We start from the raw sequence: 25,663 nt of genomic DNA, 5'->3' as shown, positions 1-25,663 counted from the left end.
TCAGGCAATTAAACTAAAAGAAAGGGATTACAATATCAATTTCATATAAATAGAATTTAAGATTAATAAATTTAATGGAATGAATTTTATCTCTTTCATAAAAGAAATAAAACTGGGTGGATGCCAGGACAGAAGGAGTTGGGGAGTTGGGTGAAATCCTTTAAAGGATTTAAGGGGCACAACCCTACTGTTATATAATAAATAAGCCATGGGTTGTAATATCCAGCATAAGGAACATGGTCAATAATACAGTAATAACTTTGTATGGGGACAGATGGCTACTAGACATATGCAGTGTCAAATTGATGTATGCAGATGTCAAATCATTATGCAGCACACCTGAAACTAGCATAATATTGTATGTCAGCTATATTTCCCACTGAAAGGGACTATACTGTTCATTCAGATTCAGTTATCATTGAGATATCTAATTGATTCTTTTTTGTGCCAATGTTAATTCAGCCCTAACCATTCCTTGGGAACTAAGAAACTGTAATTATTGGACCAAAGTGGAAATCATAGTCATTCCCATGTCATGACCATAGCAAATTTTCTGATTAAAAAAAATATATATATTGGAGGGTGATTTGGAAAATGCCATGTATTTTGCTTGCAGAAGTCTCTGAGAAGTGTTGTTAGAGGCCACAAATACCACAAGGAATGTACAAAAAAAATACAAACTTTAAGAAATGATAGATTAATTGGAGAGACATACTAAATTTGTAGATGAAGGGCTAAGCATTATAAATATGGCAGTCTTTCCAAACTAAGTATTTTTGAGACATTTCTTCCAGATGATTATTTAGATTTTACATGGAAGAATCGATAGAGAAGATACTGTAATATACAGAGAAGTCACAAAAGAAGTAGCCTATAAAAATGTGAAAAAATATTTAATCTTACTCATAGTCAAAGAAAGACAAGCAGGGAAATGCCATTTGGCAGAAATTAATAAGAAATGTTAATGCTGAAATGTTAGCAAGAACTTAAGTCACTTCCATGTTACTGCTATTGTTGTTTGCACTGATTTGTGATCGGTACAAAGCGAATTTGAAAGTATTTATCAAGAGTGTAAAATTATTAATTCATAGTGATCCTATTTGGTGCAACTAGTATTTTTCTTTATTTTAATGGAAAAAAAGAAAAGGTCCAGCAATGTGAAGTGGTTAAATGAATTATAAGTGAAACTAAAAAGAAGTTACTTGAACCATTAATCATTTTTAATAATATGGGGAAATAACCATGGTACAATATTAATTGAACAATATGTATGTATATATATAAAACGTCAATCTGATATTTTGTAATCAGATGTATTTCTGGGAGGGAAGAAATCATAATATGTAAATTGTCAATTTAGGATAACACAAAATAGTTAATTCTTGCCTGTGATAACCAGGAACTATACCAAAAATATCCCTTTTCTTAACTTATAAATACCTAATAAACTGCAATGTGGTTTTCTTTGATTGCTAGTCCATGGTTCTTTGCTAATTTTAAAATTAGGAATTCTATAATATTGTAAATTAAAATATTATAGTACTTTATATGGTTATAGATATTCTTTGTGTACTTATGGGGGCATGAGTCACATGAACGCCTATCAATATTCAAATTAATCAGATTATATCTAAATCAATACATGTAATTCTTTGTGAATTATAAATCGAAAAAACAGTGTTAGAAAAGTATAACATGTATGTAGTATATATTATAGTATATATAGAGTCCCTTTCTTTTTTCTTTGTATTATTCTGTGATTTGGAGAAGGCGATGGCAACCCACTCCAGTGTTCTTGCCTGGAGAATCCCAGGGACGGTGGAGGCTGGTGGGCTGCTGTCTATGGGGTTGCACAGAGTCGGACATGACTGAAGCGACTTAGCAGCAAGAGCAGCATTCTGTGATTTCTGTACTTCCTATAATGGTCAGAAAATAAAAAAAGAGGCAGCATCCAGAATTAAGCTGCAACAAATTCTGATTGTCACCAAATTTGAAAAATCAAAATCATTTCTATAATTTGGGAAAAATGAGCTTATCAGTTACATTTTGGACCTAAGCTTCTTGCCATATTTGTGGAGTTGGAACTCAAACCTGGGACTGCCAGTGTGTTGTATGTGCATTACCTTATCCTGCCTCTTAATTGTTCTTTAACTGTGATCTGGGACAAGCAAGAACATTTTGATGACTAATCCAGGACTAATTTCTATTTGCTTTCCCAAGAACATAATTTGTGTTTTTTACAGTAAGTTCACTTTTAAGCTTGCCCATTTCATATATCATATAATTAGAGGTTTTTCAGAGAAAGTTTTTTGCTCTGTAACAGACATTCACTAATTTCTCTTCTCTCTACTTTGTAAATTGATTTTGGCATTTTACCTTTTCATTTACTGATTTGTTTCCTTCCTTTTGATTTACTAATTTTTGACCACCCCTTCCATCTTATTCGTTTGTTCCAGTATTGAGAATAAACTTGAATTTACCCATTAGTTCCTTTGCATCTATCCTTTGCAGAGCTCATGAATTATAATCTAAGTTAATCAGTATGTCAAGGTTTAAATTTGCTGGTGGAGGGAATGTGGGGAAGGATATACATAAGCCTTTAGAAAACTCAAGCTCCCTAAGGAATTCAAGGGAAGTCAGGACTTCATTCCTTTTTAAAGCAATGTAAAATGACAGGAAGAATTACAGGTATGAAATTGTATATTATAAACAGAAGATTTAATTGAACCAGAGTATATAGTAAGAGCAAAGACCCTGAAGACATTGGAAAAGACCATGATGCTGGGAAAGATTGAGGGCAGGAGGAAAAGGGGGCATCAGAGGTTGAGATGGTTGGATGGCATTAGTGACTCAATGGACATGAGTTTGAGCAAGCTCTGGGGGATAGTGAAGAACAGGGAAGCCTGGCATGCTGCAGTTCATGGGATCGCGAAAAGTCAGACACAATTTAGCGACTGAATAATAACAATATAGTAAGAGTAAGAGTAAGAACCCCTACCCTGGAAGAACTTTTAGTTACCAAATCTGGGATAGACTTGGAGCACAGAGGCCTTTGCACATTGACATTGGATTGGTGTCACATGTTACAGTGAGCGTGCATTTCTAAAGACTGCAAAGCATAAAGGCAGCAGCATAGACTTAGCAGAGGGATGCGTGTGACTTTTGGATGTGAGTGCGTGCACTGCTTGACATGATTCTCCTGGTGGTGATGAAGTTTTTGTTTGTACAGAAAGGAGAGAATCTTGATGCTTCTCAATAATATGGTTTATTGTTCTCACTCACAATGATGGATAGACATTTCAAAGAAATGACAGTTATAAAATACGGTAGCCTGCATGCTTTCTCCATCTTTTTCATTCTAGGGACTGTATGACAGGACAGAGGCTTGGTCCTTGTTCAGTGTTTGTATCATCAAACTTTCTTCGCAGATGTGGGTTCTGCCTTCTGTTCTACAGTATAAGAATGCTTTTCCTATGTTGTTAAAAGGTATAAAGAACAATATTTTATCGATTGCTTTTCATTATTTTGAGACCATTTTATACTTAACATTTATACTTAACATACTTCCTTGCTGGAGTTCCCTTTTCCCTTGCATGGCTGAATCTGGCAAAGGTTCATGCATTTCTCCCATCTCTATGGGAATACATATGTAATTACATGGAGATGCTGTCCCTACAAATTTTATTGATTATTGACAATTTTATAGTTCTTGCTTTGTCTTGGACACAGTTAAGTATACTACATTGATTAAATTATTTATTGCTCATCACACATCCGTGAAGTTTAATATTAATGTCTTCATCTTACAATGAGAATCTCTGGTTCAGAGACACAGCTCTGTCAAGGTCATAAAGATAGTCAGTTACAGAGTGAACCCAAGCAATCTGATTTCAGAACATAACCTCTTAACACTATACTGTTAACATCTTGTTTTGCATCTCATCTGCTTGAAGCAGTATGTTTAGAGACAAGTATCAGAGTACCTTGCTTAAAAATGACTAAAAGACAAACAATCCAGTTTAAAAATGGGCCAAGAGCTTGGATAGACGTTTCTCCAGGGAAGTTACACAGCTTGTTAACGAATACAGGAAAAGATGCTCAAGATCATTGGTCATCAGGAAAATGCCACGGTGAGGTACCACTTAACATTTACTAGGATAGCTATAATCAAAACAGTGGAAAATAAGAAGTGTTGGTGAGGATATGGAGAAGTTAGAATCTTTGTACAGTTCCTGGTAAGACTGCCAAGTGGTACAGCCACTGTGGAAAACAGTTCCTTAAAAAATTAAACATAGAATTATCATGGGACTAAGTGACTCTACTCCTAAGTATATCTCCAAAAGGACTGGAAAACAATACTTAACAAATATATGTACACATATGTTTGTAGAAGCACTATTCTTAAAAGGTAGAAACATCCCAGATGTTCATTAATTGATGAATGAATAAGCCAGTTGTGTTATATCCATACAGTGGAATATTTTTCAGCCATGAAAAGGAAGAAGTGTTAATGCATGCCATAGCATGGATGAATTGCAAAAACATTATGCTAAGTAAAGGAAGCCAGACCCAAAAGCCCACATATTGTATGAATCCATTTATATAAAATATCCAAAAGAGATAAACCTACAGAGATGGAGCTCAGATTGGTGGTTTCCAGGAGTTGTGGGAAGAGGGAGTCAGGAGCAACTGCTTAACGGGTACAGGGTGTCGTCCTGGGGTGATTAAATGTTTTGGAACTAGGTGGAGTTGGTACTTCTACAACATTTGCAGTGCCCTGAATGCTACTGAGTTGTTCATTTAAAATTTTTAATTTTGTTATATGAATTTCACCTCCATAAAAAATTAAATGAAAATGAGCAAGCTATCCTGCATCATCTGGCCAGCAGATATTGCTGCTTTTAAGCAGCACATGCCTGCATGTTCTATGGCAGAGCAAGGCAGGCAGGCACTATCCGGCAAACATTAGGTTGAGTACTTGACGTGTGCAGGGCACAGTGATTGACATGCTTCCCAGGCTCTAGGATCCTGCTATCTTGAAGAATTAACAGAGGCTGCCCCTCTGTGTTGACTGAGCTGACACTCAGTAAATAAAGGGCTTAACATTTTGGATAAGCAAAGAACTAACATGCCTTTTCCCACAGCAAGTAGAAAGAAGAGAGTCACAGGCCTTCAAGCATGTTCAGACAGCGTGATGCTATCTTTCTTCTCGCTCGTTAGGTTAGGTTTCAGTCATGCACAGTGGAACAAATGATTCAGGTGAGAGGAATGTTCCTGAAAAGAGCCCTGTACTCATCGGTACCTGTACTCATTGGAATGTAAGGGAGCCTCCCACTGTGTGGCCCAGTGTAGCCAGTGCCCAGACGTTGTTCCAGTTTAGTGTGGGCTTTTGATGTTCTCAGGTTCTTTTCTAAGTTGGCTAAGAGTTTTAAGTATACAGTGCATTCATCTCAACAGTATCCCTGAGGAGCTTAAAGAAAATAGATAGTATTTTCCTTTAAAAAAAAAAATAGAAGGGAAATTTGGGATACGGCAAGGGGAAGCAGCTTGCCTGAGGTTAGGTAACTGACCTTATTTCTCTGAATTCCTCACCCCTTCACTTCAGATGTATGTGTGCAGATATATTTGCTCCTGTATAACCCTCTTGTGGTACTGAGCTTGTTGATTCAGCTCTATCTACATTTCAAGGTTTTTTACCCCAGACATGGAGTGATAAATGAAAATGTTTATTTGCAGATGTTTGAATCATTGTGTTCCCCAAGTATTTCTGCCTAGTTGGACAGATTTTATATGTCCCTCTGTTAAGTAAATTTATTAAACTATAACCTACCTTCTCCCCTCTCAAACCTCCCATTCACTTTTAACAGTTGTCAATTAACCTAACCTAAAATACACATTCCAGTCTCTGGGGGCTTCTTCCTTTCGCAGTAAATCTTGCCTGAGAATTTTCCTGGCCTGAGGCCATTCCGGTAGAAGAGTCTTTCAACCTTTAATCCTTCACTTCTGCTCCTTACCCCACTCCTCAGCATCTTTCCTCTGCCTGTCCCTCAATTCCCAGGGGAAAGGAGTCTCCTCCTACTTTCTGGATCCCACTCTTTTTTATTCTTTCAGGGACCTCAATCCACCAAGTTATTCTTCATTAGTCTCTCTTTTCAGCTTTTAAGTATGGTTAAATCTTTCCTATTTTAGGAAGGGAGGAAGAGAGAAAGGAAGAAAGAAAGGGAAAAAACCCAAAAAACTCCTCTGTCCCGACTGTTTCTCTACTTATCCTGGAATCAGTCTCTTCTTTCACAATCAAAACTGAAATTGTCTGCATTCTTAGACTGCATTTTGGTACACCTCATGGGCTCACCTGCCCAGTGCAGTCTTAGGTTCAGGCCTATAACTCAATTGAAACTGCTCTAGTTGATGTCACCCTGTTGCTAAATCCAGTGAGTCCTGGATCCTCTTGGTATTGACTCCATGGTGCTGAAAACTTGGCCTCTGTGTACCAGTGCCAAATCAAATCTCAGAGACAGAGTTTTGGGTGAAGTAGAAAGGAATAGCATTGTTGTCTTTGCCAGGCAAAGGGTTACACGGCGGGCTCATGCCCTTCAAAACTATGTGTCCCAACTTGGGGTGGATTTGGTGAGGAGTTTCATAGCAATGGTTTCAGTGTGGGGTTGCTGATAAGGATCAGGGCCTTTGCAGGGCCTGCACTCCTTTAATCTGGCCTCAGGCGTTCTCCTGATGAGTTTGTATGGTTAACATCAAGTAGTTAACATCTTCCATTTGGTGGGGGTTTTAGTTCTAGGAAGAGCTCAAAGACATTGTTATGTGTGTCCCTTGAGGTGGAGCCAGGACCCTGACCCAAGGCTGCACTGTTGTGTCTTGGCTGCTCTTCCCTTGTCTCTGTATCCCCTTCCTTCTGTGAGTGGCATCTGTTTGAACCTGCCCTGTGGAACTTGGGAAGCTCTTGGAGGCTGAAGCCTATTCCCTCCAAATAAGGAATGAGGGAATGCGGGACACAGAAGTGTTTCTGTGCCCAGGAGCCCTGCAGGGTCCTGCTCAGTTTCATCCATGACATAAAAAATGTGTGTACTATGGATGGCTCCTTCTTGAAACACTTTCCTAGTTTAAATTTAAATCCTTTTCTATGTTTGTGGCTTATTTTCCCCTTTGTCCTCAACACACTATCTGGGTGACCTCATTAATGCCTATAGGTTCGTTACCATATTTATGTGACTGATCCCCAAGTTTCGCCTGTGTTTTAATTTCCATTGTGTGTTTCCAGCTGCTAGCACAACATACATTCAGTCTTTTGTGAGGGAATGAATAGACTAATGGATGGATATTTTCCTAATGGCACTGATTACTCTCCCAAAGATATTGGTTATCACTGTTTCTATTAGTCACCACTTAAAATAGTGTAAACTCCATGTGAGCAGAGACATTGTCAGTCTTGCTCACTGCAAGGACAGTGTGCCTGGCACGTGATAGATACTCATTCAGTATGAGCAAGTGAATGAGTGGGTGTCCAGGAAGATCCTAGCGCTGGAAACAGCTCCTCTCTGGACCTGGCCACGACAGTTACTTTTTTCACCTTCAAGTGTGTTTCTCATGGACATCACTGAGAACCGCAGTTATTGAGCTTTTTTTAATCATAGTCCCAGCAGTACCACTTGTCCCTGTATTAAGTAGAAAGAATGTTTTCCAAGAAATCTTTCTTCCTCCCTCCATCTCTCCTGTTACCTGAAAACTGTTTTTGCTTCTTGGTGGGTCCTTGAGCCAAAAGACACAACCAAGCCAAACATTAGGAGAAGAAAGGATTGATTACTTGCAGCAAATAAGGAGAACACTGGAGAACTTTTCCCAAAGCAGTGTCTCTCTGAACAGCAAAACTGAGGAAGCTATAAGTGAAGGGTACATGTCTAGTCATGAGGGGGCTTGAGTAGAAGACAGTTTAGTATAGAATTGGGGCAAAGTTTGCTGAGCCCAAGCTTTTAGCTGATTGGAGTCTTGAGGGTCAGGTTCTAACCAGGCTGAGGTCTCAGCAGGTACTTAAGTCCTCTACCTGGGTGGGAGCCTTGGTTCCTGCAAATGACTCAAAAATGTGTATCAGATTGTTCTGTACATCTTTTGAGGAAGAACTAAGACTACTATCATTTCTCAATTGCTTTTCTTTTGTTCCCATGGTCCCCCATGTCCTTTGAGATCATTAATTACTTAGATCCATTCAAGGGCAAGCACTGTGGCCAGCTTAGACCACAAAATGGCTTTGGCCAAAAATGGCTTCTCTTCTGTCAAAAAAATCATGCCTGGTTCTCTTTGTCCAGGGACCTTGTTCCCCAGCTGTTTACAGAATATCGAAAGCAGTCCCTCATCTCATAAGAAGCCTTATTTTTATACCCTCCTCCTTCAAGTCCCTTTCCTAGGAACCTACTGGGAAAAAAACAGCTCAACACTACATGTACATTTAAACTTCGTGCTCTGAATTGACTCGGCTAGGGTGGGAGTGAAAGAGGAGGCCCTCAGAGAACTTGAACTGAAAACGGAAACATACCTTCTCTCTTGAGTATTTCTTTTGTTTAGAGGATCTTTTCTTTAGATCTCTGATCTTCAATTCATGGAGATTCTGACTTGTAGAGCCTTCTCTCAGTTCCCTTTACCCTGAGGTCCTGAGGTGTGGCTGAAGGCACTGTACCAGCACGGCAGGGGGTATACATAGTGGGCCTGGTAACCTCCAGGTTTCAAAGGTATTTTCTTTCCATCTCACTGTCTTCTTTGTTTTGGTTGTTATTGTTGTGCTTGTTCCTTTTATAAAGTGACAGCAGCTAAATTTATTTGTCAACATAAGTTCCCTTTTAAAGAGTGTCTATATTAATAAACACTGAGCAAAGGAAGCTAATCTGAATTGGTGTTTTTACTGAGAGCACTCTAATTAAACACAGGCTGATAAAACATCAACCAGCTCCTTATGCCTCTTGGAAAATCTGATCTTTTTTCCTAGTCTAGCAGGCTGAGACCTGACTGCCTTTATTTCCAAGCTCAGAGGGCCATAGGTAAACAAAGATTAGAATGGCCTTGTGAATATGCATAAGCCTATGAAATACAAGTATGAATTGGTTAAAGAGCAATAAAATTGTTTTCGCTTTCATGAATGCTTAACAGCATTATAAAGACATGAACATGTTGTCTATTTCAGTGAACGGCAGCCTTACCACTTGATAGGTTTAACTATTTTCAAGGTCATTTCTTTTTATAAAATCAGGGCAAGCTGGAAAATGTCAAACAGCCCCTAAGTATAGAATGAACTCCTATTTTCATTGTCATTTTATAGTCATATGTAGTTGTGGTTTTGATTTTCTAAGTTACAACCAGTCATTGGGTGTAGAAGTCACAATAATTTATAATATTAGGAACACGGCATCTATTATCTCCCCAGCCATGAATGTGCCAAGGATCTTTTCAAGTGAAAGAATGGCAGAAAAATAATTGATGTGTTCTGAGAATATGAATATTTAAAGCATCAGGTTAACAATACAGCTGAAGGTGATTAACTGTGCAATAGGTCACTACAGTAAGATAAACGTAATTGAGGCATCCAGCCGAAAGGATTATGTACTTAGCCCCTAAGCCACTTAGGATATATATTAAGTAAGCTGCTGGCACCCTACCATTTCAACTGAAAATAATTTTTCCTTGCATAAAGCAAATACTACTAACACAAGATCTTCAACATGAGTTGTAATTATAACACATAGGAAGTTGGAAGTTGTTCATTATGTAGTATATACGGCATAATTCATATCCTTTTATGGGAATCCTGACATACTAGTAATCTCTACCTCTGGACTAACCCTCACATGTTACTGTGCTTGAGAGTTTGAGGTGATTCTGGAGTAGGCATCATAACTAAGAAATCTGATCTCAAGAGTCAACAGTTTTTGCTGCCACCACTTGTTAGGAAGTGCTCATTGTTTCGTAATGATGCCTGAAAACCATGGACTCCTCAGCATTGTATAAATTTGGATTCAGAGGTAACACAAAAATCCAGATCCTTCTGAATAGGAGATAAGACTTTTAAGGGATCCAACAACATTCATACTATGCTGTTAATTTAAAAAGAATTCACGTGCCTGGTGTGGATGCAGTGTGCAAATCGGTTGGCTACAGTCTTCAGAAACACGTCTGTGTTTATGGTGTTAGTCCACGTTCTCTCTGAGGTGACTTGTAGCCGTCCTTGTGCCCAGGATCCGACAGACTCCTTTTACCAGAAGCACCGCCACCCCCAAATGCAGAGTCTCCTTAGCTTAACCTAGTTCCGGTGGGTTCTCTTGGAATAATTGAGGTAAGACCGTCCCTCCACTTAGGCAGTTTGGAGATGCTGCCTCTTCAGTTGATGGTCTTTTCACTTTGGAAAGACTGCACCTACAGATGTAGCCTGTACAGTTAGTCTTTCTCTGACAGATTTCCCAAGGCAAAACTAATTTAGCTTAGCCAGCCAGATACGCTGCAGCCTCACTCACTTGTACAGGGAGCTCAGGGTTCCACCACACTGTCCTCTTCTCCATTCCCAAAGCTCTCTATGCTCCCTCAGGAGGCACACAGGCTTTTTCCTCTGTAATAACCATCTTTTCACAGACACATGCACACGCACACACTGTTGCTGGCAAACTCTTACTTCCGAATGAAGCCTGCTCTAATCCATATGTGCTCCTACTGGCAAACCTCCCATCTCTAACCCAGACTAGGTTGTTGTTATTGTTCAGTTGCTAAGTCGTGTCCAGCTCTTTGTGAGTTCATGGACTGCAGCACGCCAGGCTTTCTTGTCCTTCACTAGCTCCCGGAATTTGCTCAAACTCATGTCCATTGAGTCAACGATGCCATCAAACCATCCCATCCGCTGTTGCCCCCTTCTCCTCCTGCCCGCAGTCTTTCCCAGCATCAGGGTCTTTTCCAGTGAGTCGGCTTTTCGCATCAGGTGGCCAAAGTATGGGAATCAGTCCTTCCACTGAATAATCAGGGTTGATTTCCTTTAGGATTGACTGGTTTAGGTTCCCCTATTAAACTGCTACACTCTTCATTATACCTTGTCATTTTCATCATAAAGCATTTATCACAGTTGTAATATTGTAGCTGTTTATTCATTGGTTTAATTCCATGGGGGTGGGATTAATGCTGGTTTTGTTTGCTAATGTATTCCCAGGGCTTAGCACCACGCTTTCTGTGTGAAGTGTGTGATACATACTTGTTGAATGAAATAATTAGCATTCATAATTTTGGTTTGAAGGCTGCTATTAGTTTAACTAGGGAAGAGTAATATGAGGGTCTGGATAGAGGCCAGAAGAGTCATAGCTATATGTTGAAGGAAAAATCAGGACTTGGAAAGACATATTCCTGCCTGACAGTTATTTGAAATGTGCTCTTCTTGGGCAGATCTGTATCTGATTATCTTTTTAGGCTTTGGAATAAAAACTTTTAGGTCATATATTTATCATCAAAAATTTATTAAACAGTTACTATGTTGTGGGCACAGTGCTAGGCTCTGGATATGTTGTAGGAAGGGGGAGGCCCCCCCTTCAGGGCCCCAGGAGCGGGCTCTTGTCTAACACTCAGAAAAGAATTGTCCGAGGAGACACGTGCTGACAAAGCAAGAGATTTTATCGGGAAAGGGCACCCAGGTGGAGAGCAGTAGGGTAAGGGAACCCAGGAGAACAGCTCTGCCACGTGGTTCGCAGTCTCAGGGTTTTATGGTGATGGGATCAGTTTCCCAGTGGTCTTTGGCCAATCACTCTAATTCGGAGTCTTTCCTGGTGGCGCACGCATCACTCAGCCAAGATGGATGCTAGCAAGAGGGATTCTGGGAAGTGGACAGACACGCGGTCCTTTTGACCTTTCCCGAACTCTTCCGGTTGGTGGTGGCTTATTAGTTCCGTATTCCTTACCAGGATCTCCTGTCATAAAACAACTCATGCGAATGGTTACCAAAGGACCTGGCCAGGGTGGGCGGTTTCAATCAGTGTGCTTCCCCTAACAGATACAGCTATTGAGGAGGCATAGAAGTAAATCAGTGACTTCAGTAGAGTGTGATATGCTGGGGTAGAGCATCTTCAGAATGAAGGGGGGCATGAAGGAGGCCCCTCAAGTCAGACGTGGAGGCTGGGGGAGGCTTGCTGGAGGCAGTGAGGCCTGAATTGGTTTTTTGGAGTCCCCATAGGAGATATAGTTTTATGAAAGTGGGTGCAGCATGGAAAAGTGGGAACAGCCTGTGTGTGGGGAGGAGGGATGTAACCTGGTATGTAGAGGAGACAGAAGGAGCTCTGTCTTAACTGGTACTGGGGGCACGCAGGTGAGGCGCAGTGTAAGGGGAGGCCAGAGGGTGGGGCATAGTTGGGGTGCTTGGAACCACTGTAATACACAGTAATGTTACTGAAAGTTACACTGAAAGTCATTGGGCCCCAGAGAGGAAGAGAGATCTCTGGAGGAAAACAGACCTTTTTAACTACCACAGAGAAAACAGCGTGTCACACTTGGGAATTAGGGTTCAGCCACACCAGCTGCCCCTGCCAGCTGGGTTTGCATTTGCAGAGGACTCTGCTTGAAGGTGCTGGATGGTGGTGGTGGGGAGGGGGTTGCTGAGAAGTGAGGGGAGGGAATGAGGTTCATCTAAAGCAGTTGCTGGAACTCAGGGCTTGTCTGACCTTACTGTCTGTCTCAGCATGCAGGCCAGTATCCTTCAGAGCGAGAGGAGTAAATCCCTTCCGTGTGTCTCTGCCCTGGAGACTCCAGAGAAGCTCCAGCCTCCTCCCCTTCTTTGAGACTCACTGCCTCCTTTTAAGCTCCCCAGATTTAAAAATAATGGCTTGTCCTGGGTGTGATATGATCTCTGAGCATTTGCCCAGTGCCTGCCCACAGGATCCACCTACAGAATCACTGCTGCCTGCCTCTCGGGTCATGCTGGAATCCTGCAAGCTCTAATGTGAGGCTGGACAACTGCCACCTTCCCAGCTCCCTGCTCCCTCCATTTTCCCAGACCTCTTTATTCTCCAACTCCTCAGGAAACTCAATTACCTTTACTTCATTATGCAGAGCAATTTAACTCTCAAACATCCTTAGGCTCTGGGCCCACCTTTGCAAATCCAGAAGCTCATTAATGTTTCACAGCACTGAAGCGCTGGCAGGAGCTTTGAAATTTCACTCTTTTCTTCTTGCCTCCCTAGGTATCTCAGAGTGAAAAGGAGCTGTGTAGAGATTATTTTCCCACTAATATGAGTTTCACTCCCCCAAACTTCAATATCAGAAAGAGATACAGTCAGTTTCGATTTTTAAAGAATTTTTTTTTCCTCCCATACGTATTAGATAGGTAAAGAATCACATGGAAATCTATCTAGAGTACCAGGTAAATGAAAATATTAGAACAAATAAAGAAGTACTTCTCATAAATGTGAATGAATAGGACAGTGGTAATAACCAGAATGGATTTGGAAGAACGAGTTCTGTCAGTTCAGTATTCTGAGTCCTTTTTAAAGCAGAGAGATGAAGGCAGTGGAAGAGGATGGGGTTATGAGTGTTATCCACTTAAAAAATATTCACAGCCTAAGAGTTGAGAATTATGTTTTATTCAGTGGGTATTTTTAGGACTTCAAGCCCAGGAGACAGCATCTGAAGTAATCCCAAGAGAACTGCTCCAAGGAGGCAAAGGGGCTACAAAAGGTCCAGGCAAGTCAAAGGCATGCAGCTTTCCAAGCTGCTTTGCAGTAGCTGTGGAACAGTGTTCAGAGCAAATGTAAATTGAGGTTTATGGGCAGAGCTTTCAGGAGGCTATTATTTTCTGATATGAAGGGACTGGCTGGACTGGCTGGGCCTTTTACCCTTCATCCTTCTCCATTCTTCCCACCACCCCTCTCCCCACCCCCTGGATGCTGGTTTCCTGGAAAGTGATAGAATGGTCCTCTGGGTGAGCATAAGGAGAAAAGATATACATCAGGGGTATCAAAGGAAACATTAGAGGGAGCTTGGGTCTCCCTCTGGAGAGCCAAGCTATGAGAAAAAGAACTTCCTTTGGGTAAATCATTTTATTTGGTATTCTATTGTAAGCAGCTGGTTTTAATTCTGGCTGTTTATACTTGTATTAAATTGAATTGAATTCTGGGCTTCCCAGGTGGCGCTAGTGGTAAAGAACCTACCTGCCAATGCAGAAGACATAAGAGATATGGGTTTGATCCCTAGGTCAGAAAGATCCCTTGGAGGAGGGCATGGCAACCCCCTCCAGTATTCTTGTCTGGAGAATCCCATGGACAGAGGAGCCTGGCAGACTACAGTCCATAGGGTCGCAGAGTTGGACATGACTGAACCGACTTAGCATGCACACATACATGTTTAGCATGTGCACATATGTGTTCTTTCCCCACCACTTAATTTTTTTTTAATTAAAAATTTTTGTTTATTTATTTATTTTGGGCTGTACTGGGTCTTCAATGCTGTATGGGCTTTTCTCTGGTTGCAGTGAGCAGGGACTACACTCCAGTTGCGGTGCCTTGGCTTCTCTTCTTGCAGAGACGGGCTCTAGGGCACAGGGGCTTCAGTAGTTGTGGCCCCAGGCTCTAGAGTACAGGCTCGCTAGTTGTGGTGTGTGGGCTTAGTTGCTCTATGGCATGTGGAATCTTCCCAGATCAGGGATCAAACTTGCATCTTCTGCATGGGCAGGGGAATTCTTTACCACTGAGCCACTAGAGAAGCCCCCCCTACCCCGACCCATGCCCTGACCCTTTTCAATTTGTATGACCAACTCCTTTTCATCATTTGGTATTCAGTTGAAAAGAGCCTCCACAAAGAGGCCTTCCCTGGTCCTTTCATCGTAACTCTTTCTTTCACATTCCTGTTACATCACTGTTTTATTATTATCAAATTGTTAACATCATCTGGAATGATCATGTTTCTTTACTTCTTGGTACTGTACATCTCTCTGTGGAATTAAGCTGCATTACAACAAGGACCTAATGTATCTTATTCATTGCTCTGCCGGCATGGAGGACTGTGTCTGATATGAAGTAGATACTAGTAAATATTTTTTATGTGAATATAAGATGTATTATGTGGATTAAATAGATACTTTTTAATTTAGTAAGTAATTTATTGGGAAGAACAAAAACAAATTGAAGTAAAATGAATGGTATTAGACTGATTATATATATTTATATAATCTGTGCTTATGTGTCTATTTATGTCCCTGAGATCAATAAATTGCACACTTATTATGTGCTAGGAACTCTGACTTCTAGCTTTTTATATTTTTCAATAGTTTGTATAAAAAAAGAAAGTAAAAAATTTACCCCTTACTCTACCTTTCCTAGGTATTTCTAAAAAACAAAAAAATTTCCTATTTTCACCATTGTATATGTGTTTACTCTGAAATGTTTGCTCAAAGTGAAGTTTGGGACGTGTGGTGGCCTTTGAAATAGAACTGCATTTCTGTCCCAGTAGAAAATGCTCTTTCACAAATATCTCAATGACTTTGTGTCAAAAATGCGCCATTTTGCATGTCAAGACGCCCTTCTTCTCTTACTGTGCTTTTCAATGGATGGCAGTATAGAGAATGAAATTTTAGTGTCAGACGCATCAATTACCACCCAACGGAGCTATTTCATTTTTCACCAGTGATAGAGAAAGAGAGTCGAGGGAATTATGAGTCTATTTTTAACCTTAAAGTCATAGCATTCAGAATAAGATATCTTCACTTAGAAACCAGTCCTGCCTTTGACTGTGGATCAGTACAAGGATTAATAATTCACTCTGCAACCTGCGCTTCCTGGGCCAGTGCTCCCTGGCTCTCATTTAGAGGTCTGTTTACCTCTGTCCATTCAGTCTACTGTACATAACCAGTGGAGAGTAAGCCCATTAACCAGGATAATTTAAGCATCTCAGTTTTCTGCCATCTGCAACATACTGGGATCTCACTGGCAACGTATTTCTTTATGAAGCTTATCTTTCATATCAACTGTGAGTCCAGATCCTTAATACACTGATCAGAAGCATGTGGTTCTGTGACGTGTGAAAATTTAGAAGCCCTGTAATAGATGGCTTGGCTTGCAGAGTCTCAAAGCAGCCATCAGCCATCTTTCCGCTGTGTTTTGTGTCTTCACCTACTGTCCCCTTTCTAGTGCAGCTGATTCCTTCTCAACCTTCAAATTCAGCTCAGACAGGTCCTCTGACAGGGCAGTGTGCTGGGGCTCTCCCTCTTCAGCCTGACTTGAATGCCTCCCTTTCTTGGCTCTTCAAAATTCCTTGTGAATATTTTAGAAAACAGCATTCTTCTGCAAACATTAATTTCCTCCACTAGACTCGAAGCTCTTTGGGGCAGAGACTGGATCTTATTTGACTTCACCTCCCCAACTCTTGGCACAGTGCTTCATAGGCATTTTTAATGTTTATTGAAGGAATCAAAGAAATAGGTCTTGGTGAGTTAACCTTGGATTGTGACCATGATGGAGAATTTATTTTCATGGGAAAATAAAATAACTTAGGATTATAAGCTTTAGGGGATTAGCAGATGGCATTCCGAAAGTTCCTTTGTGAAGTTTAATGTCTAAACTGTTTAAAAACCTTGATTCTGTGTGGTGGTGAATTACCAGTCCTCTGCCCTCATCAACAACTTCTCGGTGGCAGGATTTTTACAAATCCTTTTCATGTTGTTGTTTTATTTCCTTTCACTTTTTTTTTTGTTGTTACCAATTCTTGAGTTTTGTGGACCAAGGGTAAGGATTGTTTGAGGAAAGGGTCTTAGCTAAATTTATTGGAAATGATGAGCAAACTGAAGGAAGTCTTGAATAGTTAAGTGTTTGAAGTTAAGAGCCAAGGCAAGCCTTTCAGACTTTAATATTAATCTAATAGAAATGCTGTCCTTAGAATTGTCATAGCTGAGGATAGATAAGATTCTTGCCATGTTGTAATTTGGGTTCTGTCTCTCCTGCTGACTCTGAAAATCTTGAGGGCAGGAAGTGGATCTTATTCACTGTATTTCCAGTGTCTAGCATAATGAATGTTTGGTGAGAGATCAATCAGTAAATGAATGATGATATTTCCTTCTCGGCGTTGATGAGAGATCAAGCTATTGGATTTGATAACGTATTTTCTTTATGCTGCAGGTAGGTTTTTTTTTATTTTTAAATATCTTTTAATTAAATATATAAGCTTTAAATATCACACTGTTACAAATGTGTCAATGTATGAGCAAACACAGATTCCTAATTCTATTTATTTTTAAGAGACAAGCATTAGTTTACTAAATACATTATACTCATCAAAAATTTTTCCAGTATAGTCTCATAGTTACTAATAAGAAAATTCATAATTATTTATGTTAGAAAATATTTTATATGACTTGATAATATGAGAATGGAGACTATGTTGTTTGAATTTTTTTTGGTAAAATGAGGCTAAATATATTAGCAATAATATGAAAATAAGAAAATACTCAGGTAATAGCTATTTATACATTTCCTTCAGTATACTGACATTTAAGTAATTGAGGAAAGATTTTTAAAAGTATGCAAATTATTAAAAATGTTCATTTATTTATTTCATCAAAAGGAATTAAAGTAAATTTAATTTCAAATTTGCTTTAAAATTAAAAATGTTAAACCCATTAGGATTCTTTTTTAATTTACAAAGGGCTTGATAAATTGACTAATATTCTGTGACTGTTTTTTTTTTTTAATTTTGTTTTATTTTTAAACTTTACAATATTGTATTAGTTTTGCCAAATATCCAAATGAATCCGCCACAGGTATACCTGTGTTCCCCATCCTGAACCCTCCTCCCTCCTCCCTCCCCATACCCTCCCTCTGTAGGTTTTGATTACTATAGAGAAGATCTGCTTGATGGAGTCAAAGTTTTATATTTTTATTTAATCAAAATGTATAGAAATATCAGTGTACTCATCCTACTGGGTTTCTGTTTTGAATCAAGAAAATTATAGAATGAAAGGGATGAAAATTATATGCTTTATGTCTTTTATTATTCTCAAAGAATTGGAATTTGCCATGGAGACAAAGCTAAGTGGGAAGCAATCATCTTTTTCTTTTTAAAGTGATGCCAGATTATTTGCCATAATAATAATAATAACAGAACAAATTCCTTCATTCCTTTCACTCTCCTCATCAGATGCATGGTTTATTTAGGGTAAAGAAGTTTAGGAATGAAGAAAACCAATTCATTAATTCATTTTGCTGATTTAGTATAATGTTAATTTTGTAGTAGCTTCATTTCTTTAATGCATTGTTAATGTCATAAATTATGTCGATTATGAGAGGTTGGAGGGACTGAGGAAAGATAAATAGAGGAAACAGAGCATTTTTAGGGCAATGAAAATACTGTATGATATTATAGTATGATACTATAATGATGGATCCTTGTCATTGTACATTTATCCAAACCTATAGAATGTACCACACCAGGAGCAAAGCCTAATGTAAACTACAGGCTTTGGGTTGTTATGATGTTAAAATAGATTCATCAGTTGTATCAAATGTACCACTCAGGTGGGGCATGTTGATAATGGCAGAGGCTGTGCCTGTGTGGAGCGGGTGATGGGGCATGGGAAATCTCTGTACTGTCTTCTCAATTTTGCTGTTAACCTAAAACTGCTCTAAAAATATTAAGTCTAAAAACATTCCCCTGAAAAGTATAAACAATAAAGAAAGAGTTCTTTCTATGTTGTAGTACTTCTTGCAAAATTTTGTTAAGTACATCCTATTGTTGTTGTTTTTTTTTAATCTTTTTTTGATGTGGAACATTTTTTTTTAAAGTCTTTATTGAATTTGTTACAATATTGCTTCTGTTTTTTATGTTTTTTGGTCTTGAGGCATGTGGGATCTTAGCTCCTCCATCAGGGATTGAACCTGCACCCCCTACATTGGAAGGCGAAATCTTAACCACCAGATTCCCAGGGAAGTCCCCGCCCTATTGTGTTTAGAGGAAAGGAGAGGAGAAAACACTGGATCTAGACTATATTACAGGAAAGATTAACTAGGGGGGTACTGGCTTCAGCTTCCAGGGTCATTGTAACACCACTGATAAAGCTATGTAGCCTTGAAGTGTGTTGGACAACCTTCTGTGTTGTGAGCCAGGCTGAGACTTTGAAGACATAAACCCTCGATCACTCAGTAAACATATTTCCACAGGAAAAAAACCAAGAGCTAAATAGAGTAGCATCTGTAGAACCTTGGTTCCTTGATATCTCACTTTGTCAACAAAGTAATTTACAGAATCACTTTTTAAGTTTTAAGGTGAAATCAACAGAGATAACACACTGAAGGCTTTGGAGCCACCAAGACTGATTATTTTCATTGATTCTTTATTTCATTGACTCATTCAGTACAGACTAGGCACCATATTATGTGCTTGGATTTAGAGACAAAATCATGCTGTTGTTTTGACATTAATGAACTTACAGTCTAATAAAGCCACCAAAATATACAAGAGTGATTCAAGGGTGGGAGAGTAAGCCAAATGTACAAACTCCAAAATCCTCTGATTTTTGCATATGAGGTCATTGGAAACCAAAGCAAGTTTAGATTGAGGGCTTAATGGTGTCATAGTACATGGAAAATCCCATGGATGGAGAAACCTGGTAGGCTGCAGTCCATGGGGTCGCTAAGAGTCAGACACGACTGAGCTACTTCACTTTTCACTTTTCACTTTCATGCATTGGAGAAGGAAATGGCAACCCACTCCAGTGTTCTTGCCTAGAGAATCCCAGGGACGGGGGAGCCTAGTAGGCTGCCATCTATGGGGTCGCACAGAGTCAGACGACTGAAGCGACTTAGCGGCAGCAGCAGTACACATTATAAAGTGTTGAAAATTTGAGTAATGAATATGAGTGTGGAGATTTTTTCTAGCAGTTTGGCTATGAAGGGAGAAATAAAGTGAGCTAGAGGTGAATGGAGTTAGAAGGGGGCTTTGTTTTAAGATGGAAGTCTGTGAGTCAAACTTAGGCTCAGGAGAGGTAGTTAGTGGAGAGAGAAATAAACTAAAGATTAGGAAGTAGAAGTTATGACTGCTGGAGCGGGAAGGAGGCAGGAAGAATGAAGCTTAAAACACAGGAGAATATTGTTCCAGCAGGAGGAGGAGTATTCCTCTCAAAGAGGGAGAATTTAAAGAATGGGCATGCATGCTGTTCCTGGGGAATATGTTAGCCGCTTGTGTCCTACTCTCTGCATCTGTCCATGGGGTCCTCCAGGCAAGAATACTAGAGTAGGGTTGCCATTCCCTTCTCTACGGGATCTTCCCGACTTTCAGGGACCAAACCTGGGTCTTCTGCATTGAAGGAGGATTCTTTACTGTCTGAGCTAACAGACTGGTAGGAATTCATAGCAGATTATGGCTTCTGTGAAATCAGGAGCAAGATCATCAGGTGAGGAGGAGCAGACACAGAGGATTGGGGCTTGAGCAGAGAGATGGAGGTTTGAGGGGACATCTGAGGAAATGAATCTGGATGATGCAACAAGGTTCCAGGGTCATGAGCAGGTTATAAGGGTGAACCAGGCACCATCTATGTGTTGAAGCACTAATCCACAGAGTTCCTCCATCACAGCTTGGCAGCCAGGTGTTATAGCAAATAAAAATAGCAAACATTCATTGAGCGCTTACTTTGTGCCAAGTATCTTATGTGTAATAACTCTCTTGGTTTTCACCACACTGCTGTAAAATAAGCTCCTGTCTTTACCATCTGCATTTTGCAGATGAGACTGGAAAGTTGAATACATCACTCAATGTTCTGCAGCTAATGAGTAGCAGGGCTGATGTTCAAGTGCAGGCATTGCTATTCCAGAGCCAGCCCTCATTTGTGCTTTCCTGGTTTCGGGCCCACAAGTGCACAGTGGACCACTCCATGTTGCATTCTGCTGAGTAGTTGAAACCGAAAAGGAGTTGATGATGCTGGAGATAGAAGGGTTGAAATTGCGTGGAATTAAATGATGCCCTTTGAGGTCTGGGTGGATGGATAAAGGGGTGGAGCTGGAGTGGGTTTAGGAGTTTGAGGTCCTTGGAGAACAGAGTACTCCAGGGACTAGAGTGCAAGAGGAGTGGTTAATAACAGGAGGGTATCACATGGGTCTGGAGGGAGGGGGTAAGGTTTTCATCCAACACACATTTGAAAGTTTCCTTTTCCTGAGGTATTCTATTTTCTTTAAAAACTTTGGCCATGTTAGGTGTTCTTATGGGTACTATTTTTGACTAATCAGTCTCTACACAATTTGCTACCTATAGAAAAAGAGCTTAGTATTTGAGATATTCCAAGTTTTCACCCGAAAGACTTGGAACAGAGTATCAGCATTAATAGGGAAGAAATGTATTGGCATTAATACTGCTCTTTTGGGAAACAGCAACTGTTAGCTGTAACATTGCATCGTGTTATCTGCAGCACAGTGAACTGTGTGATGAGTTTATTTAAAGTTTTTGGGCTTTAGATTCTCCAGAGTGACGTGTACTAGGCAACTTCTTCATCCACGGGTTACAGACAGAAAATCCCTATGGAGGACAGTGTACGAACATTAAACAGTGACTTAATGGGTAGTCAGGTCATATCAATACCAAACAATACAGGCCAACACTTCTAAAAGGTTTTTTTTACATATATAGCTACTTGGTAGTCCTCACAGTCCAGGACTCACTCCAAAGCAATTGGGGACAAAGGAGAAAACTTTAAAACCAGTTATATTACTATTCTCAGTGAGATCCAAGAGGACATTACATCTATAGAGAAAGAGAGACAGCTTTGAGTAAGGAACATTTAGGAGTACATTCATTCTTTTACATGATCATAAAACTATATTACAAAATTTGATCATGCATTAAGCAAAGAGAATCTCAATAACTACAGTGCAGAAACCCCAGAAATTCATAGCAAAAATATAGCCCCCTCAAAATTTAACAGCCTGTTAATTTTAAAAATGCTATCTGCATCACTCAGAAAGGAATACAGTTTGGTTGGAAAGAGCAAAAGAAGAAAGGATGTGTGTTTCTTGTTCTTTGTAGAAAGTTGGATTTCATGTTATCCCAGACAAGGTCAGCAGGATTTGGGGTAGTGTCATACCATTTCTTTTCTTTTTTAAAAAATTAATTAATTTATTTTTGGGTGTGCTGGATCTTCGTTGCTGCATGCGGGCTTTATTTAGTTGCCAGAAGCGGGAGCTACTCTCTAGTTGTAGTTTGCTGGCTTCTCACTGTGGTGGCTTCTGTTGCGGAGTATGGGCTCTAGAGCGCACACTCAGTCATTGTGACACATTGGCTCAGTAGTTGCGGAACCCATCTCTAGAGCACAGGCTCAGTATTTGTGATGCATGGGCTTAGTTGCTCCCTGGTACGTGGGATCTTCCTGGACCAGGGATCAAACCCATGTCCCCTGCATTGGTAGGTGGATTCTTAACCACTGTACCACCAGGGAAGCTTGAGTCATACCATATCTTGATTTGTTGTAGGTGGAGAAAGGTGAACAATAGTATATCCTAGTGATTCTCAAACTTTTGATCTCAGGATCAAAGTACTTTGAAGTATACTCTTTATACTCTTCAAAGTTATTGAGGACCCCAAATATACATTTTTATAAGGGTTATATAAATTTTTACCATGTTACAAATTTAAAACTGAGATATTCAAAGTGTTTATTAATTCATTTAATATAAGAAATCCATTAAATATTAGTAAAAATATTTTTATGAAAAATAACTTTTTGAAGACAAAAATTAGAAAATTGACAATGTTTTATAGTTTTACAAATCTCTTTAGTGTCTGGTGTAATTATTCAATGGCTGAGTCCTTATATCTACTTTGGCATTCAGCCTCTTGTGATCCCATACAATGTGTGGCCTCTGGAAAACTCTGTCCACTTACTCACAAGATGATAAGAATGAAGAAGGCAGTAGTATCTTAGTATTAATATGAAAATAGTCTTGACCTCTCAGATCCTCTCAAACAGTCTTTAAGAGCTGCTTTGAAGACCACTAGTACACATAGTAGGTTATGTTTTCCAAATAAATCAATAAATACTTGATGTGAATTCCAGGTTATCTTTTTGGTGTTAATATTCAAAGAATATAGCTTGAGCTTCAAAATTAAATTTGCTTTCATTCAAAAACCTTTATGGACTAGAGCTAATCAGTGAATTTAGCAAAGTTGCAGGATACAAAATCAATACACAGAAATCACTTACATTTCTATATACTAACAGTGAAAAATCAGAAAGAGAAATTAAGGAATCAGTCCCATTCACCACTGCAACAAAAAGAATTAAACATCTAGGAATAAACCTACCTAAGGAGACAAAAGAACAGAAAATTATAAGAAGACACTAATGAAAGAAGTCAAAGACACCATAAACAATGGAGAGATATTCCATGTTCCTGAGTAGGAAGAATCAATATTGTGAAAATGACTATCCTACCAAATGCACTCTACAGATTCAATGCGATCTCTATCAAATTACCATTGGCATTTTTCACAGAACTAGAACAAAAAATTTCACAATTCATATGGGAACACAAAAGACCCTGAATAGCCAAAACAATCCTGAGAAAGAAGAATGGAGCTGGAGGAATCAACCTTCCTGACTTCAGATTATACTACAAAGCTACAGTCATGAAAAGGGTATGGTACTGGCACAAAACAGAAATATAGACCAATGGAACAAAATAGAATGCCCAGAAATAAACCCAAAACTCAAAAATGGATTAAAGACCTAAATGGAAGACCAGAAACTATAAAACTCCTAGAGGAACACATAGGCAGGACACTCGATGACATAAAGCAAGATTCTTTATGACCCATCTCCTAGAGTAATGGAAATAAAACAAAAGTAAGCAAGTGGGACCTGTTTAAACTTAAAAGCTTTTGCACAGCAAAGGAAACTATAAGCAAGGTGAAAAGACAATCCTCAGAATGGGAGAAAATAATAGCAAATGAAACAACTGACAAAGGGGAAGACTGATGCAGCCACTATGGAAGATGGTATGGAGATTCTTTTAAAAAGTAGGAATAAAACCACCATATTACCCAGCAATTCCACTCCTAGGCATATATCCTGAGGAAACCAGGATTGAAAAAGACACATGTACCCCATTTTTCATTGTAGCACTATTTACAATAGCTAGAACATGGCAGCAACCTAGATGTCCATCCACATATGAATGATAAAGGAGTTGTGGTACATATACACAATGGAATATTACTCAGCCATAAAAAGAACGCATTTGAGTCAGTTCTGATGAGGTGGATGAACCCAGAACCTATTATATAGAGTGAAGTGAGTCAGAAAGAGAAAGATAAATATGTTATTCTAATGCATATATACAGAATCCAGAAAAATGGTACTGAAGAATTTATTTACAGGGCAGCAATGGAGAAACAGATATAGAGAATAGACTTATGGACATGAGGAGAGGGGAGGAGAGGGTGAGATGGATGGAAAGAGTAACATGGAAACTTATATTACCATGTGTAAAATAGATAGCCAACGGGAATTTGCTTTATGGCTCAGGAAGCTCAAACAGGGGCTCTGTAACAACCTAGAGGGGTGGGATGTGGCGGGAAATGGGAGGGAGGTTCAAAAGGGAGGGGATATATTTATACCTATGGCTGATTCATGTTGAGGTTTGACAGAAAACAGCAAAATTCTGTAAATTTTATTCTTCAATAAAAGAATAAATTGAAAAAAAAAGAGAGATGAAAAACTATGAAAAAAAAAACCACCTTTATGGTCTGAACTGAACTGATGGTAGAAGTATATCTAATCAAATAAAATTGGCATGCAATTCTGCAGAATGAAATTACGTGGAATTAGATGAGAAAAAGCCTCATTCTGCTTAAAACATAGTAAGTGCAGAGAAAATCCTGGTTCCCTTCCTCTGCTCACCACTTCCTTCTTAATAAGTACCTAATTTGAGATGACATTAGTCTGAGAGTGTATAGCTCTTGCTTTACCAAGTTATACTAGTTAAGTATAAGAATAGAAATAAAATGGTACTTCCCATGCTCTGTCTCCACATACCCAACTGCAGGCTCTTCTCTCCATATCATTTCTGCAGGTCTGTGGCTGTCTTGTCAAGTGCACTGTGCCTGCAGTGTATGTTCGTAGACACTTTTCCCTCCACTTCTCCAGCACCATCATCCCTGCTTCTAGGTGCAAGGCATTCTCAGCTATCTTCCTCTATTCAGGATGTGGGCCATCTGCTGAGAGCCTCTTCTATCCATCACCCAGACTCTCTTATCTTTGTTTCCAGTGGCCATTAGGTATTGAATACACTTCCAGGAGTAAAATGAACCTTAAAGATAATTTGCTTAACTAGCCACATATTCGCTTATCTAATCAAGTGATGTTTGACCCTATCTGTTGGTAGAATGGAAATTGTGGGAAAAAGATGAACAAATAATTGTTTGTTCAGTGTCCGTTGAATGGTAGACTCTAGGCTAGGTCCTTTTCAAATCTTATTTTAATTTTTCGTTCTTTTGATAGTCTTTCAACACAAGCTTATTATCTCTGTTTCACAAATTGGGGAACTGAGGGTCAGAGGTTAAAGTTCCTTGTTTGTTGCACTGTGTTCAGTAAGTAGCAGAGTCAGGATTTTAAACTGCTTGGTCTCAAACCTTGTCCTTTTTCTGCTGTCTCAGGAAGACTCACTAGCTAATA

General features: G+C 39.4%; 1 protein-coding gene across 10 annotated transcripts in view; it reads left to right on the top strand.

The window, feature by feature from the left end:
• The window catches only part of SMYD3 (SET and MYND domain containing 3), a 750,237-nt gene that overhangs the window by 341,575 nt on the left and 382,999 nt on the right, over window positions 1–25,663 (top strand). The gene's annotated exons all lie outside the window — the stretch shown is intronic.

This window comes from Bubalus bubalis, chromosome 5 (assembly GCF_019923935.1).
Source record: "Bubalus bubalis isolate 160015118507 breed Murrah chromosome 5, NDDB_SH_1, whole genome shotgun sequence".
NCBI lineage: Eukaryota > Metazoa > Chordata > Mammalia > Artiodactyla > Bovidae > Bubalus > Bubalus bubalis.
Note: the sequence above shows the minus strand (reverse complement) of the source record. Positions and strands in the feature narration are given on the sequence as shown.